The 15,418-nt window shown below is 37.3% G+C and overlaps 1 protein-coding gene across 7 annotated transcripts in view; it reads left to right on the top strand.

Annotated features, from left to right (window-relative positions):
- Nucleotides 1-15,418, top strand: part of SRBD1 (S1 RNA binding domain 1) — a 291,329-nt gene that overhangs the window by 242,029 nt on the left and 33,882 nt on the right. The window lies entirely within an intron of this gene.

Genomic DNA, 15,418 nt, shown 5'->3' with positions numbered 1-15,418 from the left:
CCGGACTATTGTGAAGATTCAGCGAGATGCTGTTGTACAGCTTTGTAACGACACCTAACAGTAAAATCTCAAGGCTTTGATAATAAGGTTATTGTTATTTTTCATTGTCTTTATTCCCACTTGACTTGAAGCCCCAATATAAAGTAACTGCGTCAGTCAGAAAAACATCTGAAGTCTTAACTCAAACTGGCTTGAACAATAAGAAAATTTATTTTTCTTCATTTATTCAACAACAAGGAAATTTTGTTACAAGAAAACCAGTCTTTTCAGTGTGTGCCACCTTCCATCCTCAGTGGGTCCCTGGTCCCATTGCATGATGTAGTGCTTACCCTGGTTCCCGGAGTCATCCTTTACTCAAAGGAAGAAAAGACCAGCTCTTTATAAGGGTCTCTACCTAAGAGTTTTGAATTCTTTTTTCTGAAGTGCCTTGCAGATTACCCTTGCATTTCTTTTGCCATAATTGAATAAATAGGATTGGGACTACCATGATTGACCTTGATTATTGTTTTGCATACATTTTGATCATGTCACACTACAAAATACAATTTTGTAAGGTAAGACAACTTGATCTTAGCCAAAAGGCCAGGAAATAGTAGAATAAGACAACGAAATGCAATGTATGATCCTGGAATGATCATAACCATGACACCCATTACGAATATGTTTTGAATATATCTATACAATTAAGTTGTTGTATTCATCCTAGAAAAAGTGCTACATTATTGCTAAATATCACTAAGGTCACCTTTGAAGTACTCTCCTTGACCATCTGCTAACTTCGTATGTCTGTTTGTATAAGTAAACATAATTCAAAATAAAAGTTTCTCAAAATAATACTTTACAACTAATCATGAAGTTATTATCTATTTTATTTCTATTTAGATGTAAGTTTTTAATACTGAAACAGAAAAGTTAGAAAAGATTTAATATAATGTATAAATGTAGGATATTCATGAATTTTTTCCAGTCAATAAATGCACAGGGACAATGCTGTGAGCATATGCGGTACAGTACTGAGCCTGTTTTGGTAAATTTTATTTGGGTCAAGATTGAAAATACTTTCTCACACAAATAGATTATTGTGAGTGGTAAATAATTTTAATAATAATTGATTCAAAAAAGACTTATCAATAGGAGAGAATTATACAAGTGCATGAATATCAGGATTTGAGAATCGTGGGGAAATATCTTGGAAGCTACCTAGCACAGAGCATGAAAAAGTAAGACAACTTGATTTTAGCCAAAAGGCCAGGAAATAGTAGAATAAGACAACGAAATGCAATGTATGATCCTGGAATGAATTCTGGATTGGAAAGAAAATGCTATAAAATAGAATTGGGACAATTAAGGGAATCTGAGTAGGGGCTATATGTTAAATAGTGTAATTACATAAATAAATTTGCTGATTTTATAATAATTATATTGTGGGTAAGACAATGTTTTTGTTATTTGGAAATATATACTGAAGTATTTATGTGAGGGAAGGCTATCAGGCAGCCAGCTTTCGTACTTACTCTTACATATTTTTTCTAAATTTAACAGTATTTTAATATTAAAAGTTAAAAATATCAAGAGGGATTGTTTTCAGCTAAAAAAATGTAAGGCTGGTTATTACATTCATACATACTGAATGTTATATGAATGTCATGGTATATAATCCTTTTTAATGTGCTGCTGGATTTGGTTTCCTAGCATTTTGTTCAGAGATTTTGCACTAATATTCATAAGGTATTTATCTGTAGGGTTTTTTTTCTTTTGGTATTTTTGTCTAGCTTTCGTATCAGGGTAGTGGCTGGCCTCAAAGAATGAGTTAGGAAGTGTTGCCTGTTTTTGTTTCCTGGAAGAGTTTGAAAAAGATTGACATTAATTCTTCTTAACATGTTCGGTAGAATTCACCAAAGAAACTATCTTTTCTTTGTTGAGAGATTTTTGATTACTGATCGAATCTTTTGTAATGGATCTGTTTACATTTTCTATTTCTTTTTGAGTCAGTTTTGTTAATTTTGGTGTTTCTAGAAATTTGTCCATTTTTTATTCCTTTACATTTTATCTAGTTTAACTTACATTTAACAATAATGCATTTTTGCATTGTGTAAACTTATCTGGTTTATTTTTTTGTGAAGTTGTATTTAAACCATATAAAATAAATCCTCCATGAAACTGCCTTGCATATCTGACCTAAAATGTATTTGTCATTATAATGTTTTGTGCTATACAGTAGCCCTTCATCCATATCAATACCTGATATTTTCCATCTTTTTCATTTTTGCCCTCTGGTAGAGGAGTTCAGTTTATTTTTTAATTTTGAAGGTTCTTTTGTTTTCTTGTTTAGTTTTTTAAGAGACAGTGTCTCAGTTGTCTAGGTGGGAGTACAGTGATTCAATCATAGCTCACTGCACCCTTGAACTCCTGGGCTCAAGCATTCCTCTCACCTTAGCCTCCTGAGTCCAGCCGGGACTATAGACATGCACTACCACACCTGGCTAATTTTTTGTTTAATTTTTTATAGAAATGAGGTCTCACTATGTTGCCCAGTTTGGTCCCAAACTCCTGGCCTCAAGCGGTCTTCTCACTTTAACCCCTCAAAGTGCTTGGATTACATGTGTGAACCACCCACATCCGGCTCTAATTTTGAAGTTTTTGAGTTGTCATCTACAGGAATTTATCAACAATACATCTGGGATCTGTCATTTTTTTACTGTTTTATATATTTTATATATTTATAAAATCTTTTATTAAATCAAGTTATTTTCAAGTCTTTTTTTTCTTAAGATTTATGTATATTTTTTTTTTCTTTTATCGTTGGGGATTCATTGAGAGTACAAGAAATCAGGTTACACTGATTGCATTTGTTAGGCAAAGTCCCTCTTGCAATCATGTCTTGCCCCCAAAAGTGGCTTGCCCCAAATGTGGCTAGAATCAAGTCTTAACATCACTGAGAATCAAATCTTAAGATCACTGATTGTAGTCAGCATTTTATCTCAATTTTGTTGCAGTTAAAACTTTCAAATGTGGTTGTTGAGCTTGCTTCTATAGATTTGACTTCAAAGTATAAAATGATTTATTTCAAAGGAAGCATGTACTAACTGTATTAAAAATATTACATTTATGGGGCGGTGCCTGTGGCTCAAAAGAGTAGGGCGCTGGCCCCATATACCGGAGGTGACGGGTTCAAACCCAGCCCTGGCCAAAAACTGCCAAAAATTTAAAAAATATATATATATTACATTTACGTGGAATTTGAGAAAATATTATTCTCAACATCCTTTCTGAAAAATACACTGAAAGTTTGTAACTAAATTGGATTGAATGAATTAGCACCTTGTTAATAAATGATTAATTTCTAATGCACTTGCTTCTTGATTTTTTTTTTTTTTGATGCCTGTGGCAAGCCATTAGATTAATTTTATGACCCACTAATTGGTCACAACCCACAGTATGAAAAACCAATCAGTATTATCTGCTAGAGGCGGGGCAGCTTCCTCAAGAATTACGGCCTTACGGAAGTTGGATAAATGCATGAAAAACAATCAGACTTCTGTTTGAAACGAGGAAAAGGAGGTGGAGGCTAGAGGTAGGATAGGCAACCAAGATTGCTATAGAAACCATAGCTTACTCTTTTAGTTATAATAACCGTCTGGTGTGCTTTAAAGTGCTATAAAGACTTGTTTGCCCTTATTCTTATGGCTCCCAACTATTATTCTTTTCTTCCAATTTGTTTATAATTTTGTGTTCTTCCTCTGTTATTTTTTGTTGTTGTTGCTATCATTGTGCTTGCCTTTACATTGTTATCCTATCTCCTATCCTCTCATTTTTGAAAGTCCCCTTTTTGCCCCTTTTCATTTTGCTGTTTCTCATCTACTTAGAAAAAGAAAAGACCATGTAGTTTCTTAGAAGCTGTGGCTCACGAGTAATCATGTTCACAGTAAGGTCTTACATTTTACTTTATGATCTTTTGCATGATTGTGCTTATTATTAGATTTTTAAAATTAGATCCAAATCTTTTACCTGTGGCCTGGATAGTTACCAACTAAGGTATCTCTGAAAATACAGAAGTACTCCTGAAGAAAAACTTCTGCATTAATTTCACTTATAAATGAGGATGCAGTATCCTAAACAACATATTGACAAGTTGAATTAAAAATTATTGTTCAAATGATATACTTTGGTCAAAATTAAATCCAATTTATGTGAGAATTAGTCACTATTTTCTTTACTTTTTTTTTCTTTCCCCCACCCCCTCCTTCATGTGATTAATGATACGGTGGGGGTGGGGAAAGCAGACAGAGAAGAAGTGATTGTGTATCCCTTGTTTTAACCTGGCTTTAATTAGTCAACAAATATTTACTTGCAAATGTAAATTATGGTATAGTTTTTTTGATGAATTTGGTTGTTAAACCTAGAGACATGACTGAACTGAACCCCTCAGTGTTTTGCTTAATAAACCACTGAACAATAAACCATTACAGGACTTTGCAGAAAGAAATAGGAATTTGGTTACTGTCCCAAATTTCTTCTGTTGATAGCTTCTGTTAGCATTCATATGTGGCTATTATCATCAGAGCTTGTAAGAATAAGAATCTAAAGCAGGGGTCCTCAAACTTTTTAAACAGGGGGCCAGTTCACTGTCCCTCAGACTGTTGGAGGGCCGGACTATAGTTAAAAAAAAAAAAAAAAAAACACAACTATGAACAAATTCCTATGCACACTGCGCATATCTTATTTTGAAGTAAAAAAAACAAAACGGGAACAAATACAATATTTAAAATGAAGAACAAGTAAAGTTAAATCAACAAAATTACCAGTATTTCAATGGGAATATGGGCCTGCTTTTGGCTAATGAGATGATCAATGTCCGGTTCCATATTTGTCACTGCTAGTCGTAACAAGTGATGCAAGTGTGCATCAGTTAGTCTAGATCTGGTTGGAGATTTCAGATGTTTCATTCTGGAAAAAGTCTGTTCACAGACATAAGTGCTGCCAAAGATGGTTGCCATTTTGAGTGCATGGTTCCCTCAGAGGGGAGAGATGCATAGAAATTAGAAGGCTGCTTGACTTGAATGAGTCTTTCAGAGAGTCACAATTCTGCAGTTCAGCCAGTTCCATTTGGTAAATCATATCCACATGTTCAATGTCAATAGAAAATGGGTTACGGAAAAGCTGTATGTCCTGTTCATGGAGCTGAAGCTCTTTAAATCTAAATTGGAACTCCTTTTGCAACTTTTCCAGTGAATCCACACGTTTTATTTGGGAATGCAACCAATGGATTTTCCACTAACAGATTTTGAGTTGTGGGGAGATGGCAGAAATTTTCCTCCTTCCCTTGTTTGACGAGGAGGGCTAATTTTACTTCAAATGCTTTCACATGTGATTGCATATCACAGATGAGCTTCCCCTTTCCTTGAAGTTGCACATTGAAACTGTCGAGTAGTTCTGTTACATCTGTCAGAAAGGCAAGGTGCCATTTCCATTCTGCATCATTGAGCTCTGGTACTTCTTTGTTTTTTGGAAGCAGAAAAGCTGTAATCTGTGGAAGTAAGTCATAGAAATGTTTCAAAACTCTCCCTCGACTCAGCCGACAGACTTCTGTGTGGTACAGAACATCTTCACAGGCAACATTTAGCTCAGACAGAAATTTCTGAAATTGTCTGGTTTAGTGCATTACCTCTAACGAAGTTAACACAAGATACCACAGTTTTCATAACAGAGTCCCACTTCATTGATTTACTACACAGCGCTTGTTGGTGGATGAGGCAGTGTATGGCTATTGGATGAGAATGGCTATGTTTGCCCATCTCTTGGTTAATGCGAGCAATTACTCCTTTCTTAGACCCCACCATGCTAGGAGCACCATCAGTTGTCACACTGGCTAGTTTTGCCCAGTCCAGCTCCAAACTATCCAACGTTTGGCAAACCTTTTCATAGATATCCTCTCCTGTAGTCGTTCCTTAGATGCTTTGCAGTGCAGCAAGCTCTTCTGTGACTTTGAAACCGTCATCTGTTCCGTGAATAAAAATTAGAAGTTGTGCAGAATCACGAACATCATTACTTTCGTCGAATGCCAAGGAAAAATAGGAAAGATTTTTTGCGGAGTTTTGCAAATGCTGGTGCAAATTGTCTCCCATTTCTTCAATCCTTCATGTAATTGAGGGTCCCGAGAGACTCACTGTACTAAATAAATCAGCCTTCTCTGGACACATCTCTTTGGCAACAGAAAGAAGGCATTCTTTAAAAAATCCACGAATGGTCTGCCAGTGCACGCTATTAACTTGGCAACTTGAAAATTTGCTCACAGTGATGAAGTATTTAGCTGCTTCTGCTTCACAAAAATATTTTTCTAAGTTGTCAATGTATATTTTAGTTTTAATATTTTATCTCTTCTTACTTCTCTGACCAAACAATTATATTTGTCTTTATGTTGAGTTTGATAGTGTCGACACAAATTGTATTCTTTGAACATAGACACTATATTCTGGCATATCAAACACACAGCTCTTTCCTTGTACTGCATGAAAAAGTAAACATAAGTCCACTGTTCTTTGAATATCCTATCTCTCTTTCTTGATATCATTGTTTGCTAGGGATTCCAAATTGCTATTAGTAAAATACCAATATATATATACAACCCTCCAAGAACAATATACAAGCAATAACTTTGCCACACAGAGACATATAGACTGCACTGCCCATCAGTGCAGTCTGATTAGTGTCCATCAATGCAACCTTGACAGTCCACAGCATTTCAGCCTCACCGGAGCCCATATGGTGGAACTCCACTTTTACCTCAGGCTCACACTGGTGTGGTACAGGATGATTACAGAGCCGATTCCTTCACCACCTTTCCAATTCACACTACCCTGTGAGAACCACCCTGTGATCTGTGAACTCACACAAGAATTTGATCACATGGATGAGAAGACCCATGCAATCAGATTATACTGCAGGAAAAAAGAAGGCACATATGCCTGTTTTCTTCTGAATCTAATGCGAGTTAGTTCAGTCATAGAAACATACGGCTATACTTGCACTGCTCAGAGATTGCAACAGTGTGAACCGGGGCTTACACAGCACACAACAACATCATACACAACTGAATAGCGATCAGAATATAAATGCACTTACTGTCAATTAAATTGGGTTTCCTACTCCTTGGCTGTCTGCAGAGCCAGATTAAATTCCCATGGGGCCCTAGGCAGATTACCACCATGTGATAACACTGAGCACTGACCATTTGCGATAACACTGACTGCTGACAATTTGCATTAATACTGAGCGCTAACAATTTGCATTAACACTGACCATTTACAATTATCATTACCACCGAGCACTGACTATTTGCATTACTTCTGAGCTCTGACCATTTGCATTACCTCTGAGAACTGACAATTTGCATTAGCACTGAGTGCTATTTCTGTTATCACTGTGATGTAAGCCCTCCCTAGAAACCACCCCCAACCAACTAACTGACTTTAAAAAATAAAAGGCTCTCATAACTTCAAAAAAAGGCGCCACCATCTGCAAAAAATAAAAAGACCTCCTAACTTCAGAAAAAAAGGCCCCCCATAACCATAAAACAAAGGCCCTACTAACTACAAAATAAAAAAAAATAGACCTCCTAACTTCAAAAAAGAAATAAATCCTAACTTGTTCTTACCTCGGTCCTTGGGCAGCAGTGGGCTCTGCACAGGCATCCTGGTGACTCCTCCGATTATACCAGAGAGTGAGAGGAGAAGTCGAGAGACTGAAGGAGTGGAGTTGGTGATTTGGTGCATATTCCATACATGCGCATTGCAGGCTGGGATGAGTGGCTGCTAAGCAGGACAGCAAAAACACCCAGTGGGGAGAGACAGAGAGAAGGAGTGGAGTTGGAGAGTTGGTGCACATTCCACACACATGTACTGCGGCCTGGGCCAAGTTGGCTGCTAAGCAGGACAGGCAGAGCAGAAAAAACACCTGGCGGGCCGGATAAATGTCCTCAGTGGGCTGTATGTGGCCCACGGGGTATAGTTTGAGGACCCCTGATCTAAAGCTTGAAAGAAAATCCCAGAGACAGTAGAGGATTGCTCTTTTACGAAATGCTGCATTACCCAGGGTCCTGATAGCATAAAAGGTAATATTGTAAAGAAAACCTTCACACCTATGACTTTGAGTCTGAAAGTGATTCAGAGAGTTAAACACTGAATGTGAAGAAATTTTAGAAACACCATAGCCAGTTTAGATTGCATGTGTTTTTCTTTGTATTTGTACATGTATTATTATTTATTTTCTTTTTTATTGTTGGGGATTCATTGAGATTACACTGATTGCATTTGTCAGGCAAAGTCCCTCTTACAATCATCTCTTGCCCCCAAAAGGTGTGACACACACTAAGGCCTGACCCCCTCCCTCCTTCCCTATCTCTATTCTTCCTTTCTCCACTGTTCCCTCCTTTCTCTCTCTGTTCTCCGCTCCCTCACCCCCACCATGTCCTTAATTGTCCTCATATCTAAATTGAATACATAGGATTCATGATTCTCCATTCTTGTGATGCTTTACTAGGAATAATGTCTTCCATTCAGGTTAATGCAAAGGATGTAAAGTCTTCATTTTTTTTAATGACTGAATAGTATTCCATGGTATACATATACCACAGCTTGTTAATCCATTCCTGGGTTGGTGGGCATTTAGGCTGTTTCCACATTTTGGCGATTGTAAATTGAGCTGCAGTAAACAGTCTAGTTCAAGTGTCCTTATGATAAAAGGACTTTTTTCCTTCTGGGTGGATGCTGAGTAATAGGATTGCAGGACCAAATGGGCTCAGTCTACCTTGAGTTCTTTGAGGATTCTCCATACTTCCTTCCAAAAAGGTTGTACTAGTTTTCAGTCCCACCAGCAGTGTAAAAGTGTTCCCTTCTCTCCACATCTGCAGTTTTGAGATTTTGTGATGTGGGCCATTCTCGCTGGCGTCAGATGGTATCTCAGGGAGGTTTTGATTTTCATTTCTCTAATAGATAGAGATGATGCATATTTTTTTAATATGTTTGTTAGCCATTGGTCTATCTTCTTTAGAGAACGTTCTATCCCTAGCTCTTGCCCTTTGATATATGGGATTGTTGGCTTTTTTCATGTGGATAAATTTGAGTTCTGTATAGATCCTAGTTATCAAGCTTTTTCTGATTCAAAATATGCAAATATCCTTTCCCATTGTGTAGGTTGTCTGTTTGCTTTGGTTGTTGTCTCCTTAGCTGTACAGAAGCTTTTCAGTTTAATGCAGTCCCATTTGATTATTTTTGTTGTTGTTACAATTATCATGGCAGTCTTCTTCATGAAGTCTTTCCTCAGGGCTATATCTTCCAGTGTTTTTCCTACACTTTCTTTGAGGATTTTTATTGTTTCATGCCTTAAATGTAAGTCCTTTATCCATGTTGAATCAATTTTTGTGAGTGGAGAAAGGTGTGGGTCCAGTTTCAGTCTTTTACATGTGGATATCCAGTTCTCCGAACACCATTTATTGATTAAATGGTGTTCGGAGAACTGGATATCCACAGTCTTTCCCCCAAGGTATGTTCTTGTTTGGTTTATCAAAGATTAGGTGGTTGTAAGATGATAGTTTCATTTCCTGGTTTTCTATTTGATTCCAAGTGTCTATGTCTCTGTTTTTGTGCCGGTACCATGCTGTCTTGACCACTGTGGCCTTGTAGTACAGCCTAAAATCTGATATGATGATGCCCCCAGCTTTATTTTTATGACTAAGAACTGCCTTAGCTATACGGCGTTTTTGCTGGTTTCATACAAAATGCAGATTCATGTTTTCCCAATCTTGAAAGTACAATGTTGGTATTTTAATGGGAATAGCACTGAATAGGTAGATTGTTTTGGGAAGTATAGACATTTGAACGATTTTAATTCTTCCCAGTCATGAGCATGGTATGTTCTTTCATTTGTTAATATCCTCTGCTATTTCCTTTCTTAGGATTTCATAATTTTCTTTATAGAGGTCCTTCACTTCTTTTGTTAGGCACATTTCTAGGTATTTCATTTTCTTTGAAGCTATGGTGAAGGGACTTATGTCCTTAATTAGCCTCTCATCTTGGCTGTTATCTATGTACACAAAGGCTACTGACTTGTGGACATTTATTTTATATCCTGAGACATTACTGTATTTTTTGATGATTTCCAGGAGTCTTGTGGTTGAGTCTTTGAAATTCTCTAAGTATAAGATCATGTTGTCAGCAAAGAGGGAGAGTTTGACCTCCTCTGCTCCTATTTATATTCCCTTTATTCCCTTGTCTTGCCTAATTGTATTGGCTAGAACTTTAGCACTATGTTGAATAGTAAAGGTGACAGAGGAAAACCTTGTCTGGTTCCAGTTCTAAGAGGAAAAGCTTTCAGTTTTACTCCTTTCAATAAAATATTAGCTGTGGGTTTGTCATAGATAGCTTCAAATGTGCCACCTATGCCTATACTCTTCAGTGTTCTAATTAGAAAAGGATGCTGGATTTTATCAAATGCTTTTTCTGCATCTATTGAGAGGATCATATGATCTTTATTTTTTGCTTCTGTTAACATGGTGGGTAATGTTTATGGACTTGTGTATGTTAAACCAGCCTTGCATCCCTGGGATGAAACCTACTTGATCATGATGTATGACTTTTTTGATGATAAGCTGTAATCTATTGGCTAGGATTTTGTTGAGAATTTTTGCATCTATATTCATGAGTGCAATTGGTCTGAAATTCCCCTTTTTGGTTGGGTCTTTTCCTGGTTTTGGTGTCAGGATGATGTTTGCATTGTAGAATGTGTTGGGAAAGATTCCTTCCTCCTCAACTTTCTCGAATAAAGTTTCTGCAGTATGGGAATAAGCTCTTCCTTGAAGGTTTGATAGAATTCTGGTGTGAAACCATCTGGACCAGGGCATTTTTTTTGTTGGGAGATTTTTTTTATTGTTTCTTTAATCTCAGTACTTGAAATTGGTCTGTACGGGAACTCTATTTCTTTCTGGCTAAGTCTAGGGAGAGGGTGTGATTCCAAATATTGATCCATTTCCTTCACATTGTCAAATTTCTGGGCATAGAGTTTCTGGTAGTATTCAGAGATGATCTCTTGTTTCTTTGTGGCATCAGTTGTTATTTCCCCTTTATCATTTCTAATTGAGGTTACTAGACAATTTACTTTTCTATTTCTAGTTCGTCTTGTCAAAGGTTTATTATTTTTTTATTTTTTTCAAAAAACAACTCCTTGTTTCATTAATTTTCTGAATGATTCTTTTGTTTTCAATTTCATTGATCTCTGATTTGATTTTGGATATTTCTTTTCTTCTACTGGGTTTAGGCTTAGATTGTTCTTCTTTTTCCAATTCCATAAGATGGCTTGTGAGCTTGTTGATGCGCGCTCTTTCTGTTTTTCCAGTGTAGGCATCTAAAGCAATAAATTTTCCTCTCAAAACTGCTTTTGCAGTGTCCCACAGGTTTTGGTAGCTTGCGTCTTCATTGTTGTTATTCTCAAGGAAGTTAACGATTTCTTCTTTTATTTATTCCTGCACCCATCTGTCATTGAACAGAAGGTTGTTTAATTTCCATGCCTTTGTGTGCCATTGAAAGTTTTTATTAGAGTTGAGTTCCACCTTTAGTGCCTTATAGTATGAGAAGATAAAAGGTAAAATTTCAATTCTTTTGATTCTATTGAGGTTTGTTTTGTGGACTAGGATATGAACAATTTTGGAGAATGTTCCATGGGGTGATGTGAAGAATGTATATTCTTTATCTTTAGGATGGAGTGTTCTATATGTGTCTATCAAGCACATTTGTTCCAGGGTCTCATTTAAATCTCTTTTATCTTTGTTTAATTTCTGTTTGGAGGATCTGTCTGTAAGAGGAGTGTTAAAGTTCCCTGTTATTATGATATTATCAGATATCATATTGCTCAGACTGAGTAGGGTCTGTTTCAAGAATCTGGGAGCATTTAAATTGGGTGCATAAATATTTAGAATTGAACCGTCTTCTTGTTGTAGTTTTCCCTTGACCAATATAAAGTCACCCTCTTTGTCTTTTTTGAGTTTAGTTGCTTTAAATCCACATGTATCTGAAAATAAGATTGCAACTCCTCTTTTCTTCTGAATTCCATTTGCCTGAAAAGTTGTCTTCCAACCCTTGACTCGGAGTTTTAATTTGTCTTTTGAAGCCATGTGTGTTTCCTCCAGAGAGCAAATGGACAACTTGTGGGTTATTTATTTATTTTGCTGTTTTTGGCCTGATGTGGGTTTGAATCCGCCACCTCTGGCATATGGGGCTAGCACCCTACTTGTTGAGCCTCAGGCGCCACCCGATGGCTTGGGTTTTTTAATCCAGTCAACCAATCTATGCCTCTTCAGTGGGTATTGCAAGCCATTAACATTTATTGAGATAATTGATAAGTGTGGTAGTCTTATTATTTTTTGAGATTCCATTGCTTAGTTTTATCTTTTGCATAAGTGTGGAAGTTAGGTTCTGTCCTTTAGTTTCTGAGTTCTTACTTTCCTGTGATCCATTGTGATGGTCAGTGTGTAGAACAGGTTGAAGTATTTCCTGTAGAGCTGGTCTTGTTGTGGCGAATTTCCTCAGTGTTTGTATATCTGTAAATGATTTGATTACTTCATCAGTTTTAAAGCTTAGCTTAACAGGATATAGAATTCTGGGCTGGAAATTGTTCTGTTTAAGTAGATTAAAGGTAGATGACCATTGTCTTCTTGCTTGGAAAGTTTCATTAGAGAAGTCTGCAGTCACCCTGATGGATTTGCCCCTGTAGGTCAACTGGCGCTTACTCCTGGCAGCTTACAGAATCTTTTCTTTTGTCTTGACTTTGGACAGGTTCATCACAATGTGTCTTGGAGTGGCTCGGTTAGAGTTGAGGTGACCTGGGGTCCGATATCCCTTTGAAAGGAGTGTATCAGATTCTTTGGTGATGTTTGGGAAATTTTCATTTATAATGTTCTCTAGTATGGGTTCCATTCCTCTGGGGCATTCTTCTTCCCTTTCTGGAATTCCTATAACTTATATGTTTGAACGCTTCATAAAGTCCCATAATTTTGTCAGTGAACGTTCTGCTTTCTCTCTCTTCTTTTCTGTCTCTTTAACTATCTGAGTTATCTCAAGAACTTTGTCTTCTACCTCTGAAATTCTTTCTTCTGCATGGTCTAACCTGTTGCTGATACTTGCTATTGCATCTTTATGTTTCCTAATTAACTGCTTTAGTTCCTTCAGCTCTGCTATATCCTTTCTATATTCTTCATATCATTGATCTCTTATTTGATTCTGTTTTTGGATTTCCTTTTAGTTATTTTCCACTTTATCAGCAGTTTCCATCATGGTTTCCATCATTTCCTTCAATGTTTTCATCATGTGTATTCTAAATTCCCTTTCTGTCATTTCTAACATTTCTTTATAGGTGGAATCTTCTGCAGTAGCTTCCTCACGGTCCATTTGAGGGGTTTCTCTGGGCTGGTTCTTCATTTTGCCATGAATTTTCTGCTGATTTTACCTCATGAGTGATTTCTTTCATCTGTTTCCTTGCCCTTTTTCTTTTTACTTCCTCTTGCCCATTAAGTGCCATGCCTGTGGACTAGGGTTTTGATGAGTACTTTTGGTACAGGACTGGAAGGATGAGAAGTTTGATGAGCAAGAAGGGATAAAAGAAAGAAAAAAAAGAGAAAGTAGAGGGTGTGGGTAAAAGGTAATACTGCCAAAAAGAAGAGAGGCACAGAAAGAGGGAGACAGAGCAATATAGGTATATCGTAGGGTACTTTGACACAACCTTAAAAAAACACCAACTTCCGTGGGTGCTGTGTTGGGTGGTTCCCTTGAGGTCAGCAGCTCTTTGCTAGCTTGATCCGACACAGTACTCCACCTCCACCAAGTAGAGGGGAAAGACAAAAATGCTATAAATCAAACTAAAAGAAGCACACAGAAAACTTTATGGGATCAAATTTGGGGAAAAACCAAATAATAGTGGTAGAAATACTAGCAAAAATGAAATTCTAATTATTGAAAAAGCTAACAGTGGGAAATTGTATTTAAACTAGAAAAATGGAAAACGGAAAGAAAAAAAAAGAAAAGAAGAATCTATAGGGAAAAGGTTGAAATTAAAGAACAAATCATCAACAATAAAAAAAAAACAAAGCTGTAGGGCGGCTCCTGTGGCTCAAGGAGTAGGGCGCCGGTCCCATATGCCAGTGGTGGCGGGTTCAAACCCAGCCCCGGCCAAAAAAATAACCACAAAAAAAAAAACAAAGATAGATATCTTGTTGAATTTTGTCTGGGCAACAGGTGATCTTCTGGGGTATGAAATGTTCATCACACCACTGATATTACTGGAGGCCTCTGCTGATTTCTCAAACCCAGCTGGGTGGAGACCCTAAATCTCTTCTCAGCCCTCTCAAAAGCCACTTTAAACTTCTAAACTTGGCTAAGCAGAAGCTTTCTCAGGAAAGCACTTGTCACTGGGATCACTGCTGAAGTGGTTATCCACTTACCCAGTGTACCAAAACCGTCTCACTCTTCCCTGAGGGTTAAGGCTGTAAGGCAGCTCAGTCCCTGCCTTTAGGCTGCTTAGTCACTAGATTACTTGCTGCGGCCTGATCCTTTCTCTGTGATCCTGAGGGCGGAGCTCGCCGGTGCATTCTCTCACAATGGCTCCGCGTGGCGCACAGCCGAACATATTAGCTATGACTGGCTCAGTGGCTCAGTCTGGAGCCCTAGACAATGCCCAAAGTTCTCCGCACTCGTTCCCAAGCTCTCCCAAGGTAGTTCAACTGAGTACCAAGTCCAAAACCACCAAAACAGCTCACAGGTAAAGGCTTTTACAGTTTGCAGTCTCACTGCTTCTGTACTTACAGCTGCTGGCAGGATTAGACTGAAGGAACACACCCAACCACTTGCCAGTTTTCCATTGCTTTTGTCCTCTTCTTGGGGTCCAGAAATCTTTCGCTGACTCCCGTTCCCAGTTGCAAGGAAGGTGTTACTTGGCCTCCATCTTCAATAAATTCAGTTTTAATAAATTGGTCTAACATTAGTGTTATCTTAACACATTTCTGTACATGTATTATTTTTAAAATGTCTAAATGAGTCTTACAGAGTTCTTTCAATATTCAGAAATTAATTTTAAGCAGTAAGAAAGGATGTGTCATGGTTTAATTTACAGTATATTTTTCTTACTTATATAAAATAATGGTGCTTCATATAGATAATACTATCTTCAATTTGATTAAATGTAAGAGTTTGATTTCTCATTTATTAAGTGTTATTGTACTGTTCCTATAACTTAACATTTTCTTCTCTTAAGAACTTAGGAACAAATTCCAGAAAATGCATAAGTGATAGAGACCAGTATATACATCTCCAACTGTGGTGCAACAGCCACATTGTAACCTGGAAACCTGTTCATATGCAAATTATTAGGCCCCACC

This window comes from Nycticebus coucang, chromosome 4 (genome assembly GCF_027406575.1).
Source record: "Nycticebus coucang isolate mNycCou1 chromosome 4, mNycCou1.pri, whole genome shotgun sequence".
Taxonomy (NCBI): Eukaryota; Metazoa; Chordata; class Mammalia; order Primates; family Lorisidae; genus Nycticebus; species Nycticebus coucang.
This window is presented reverse-complemented; position numbering and strand designations above follow the sequence as displayed.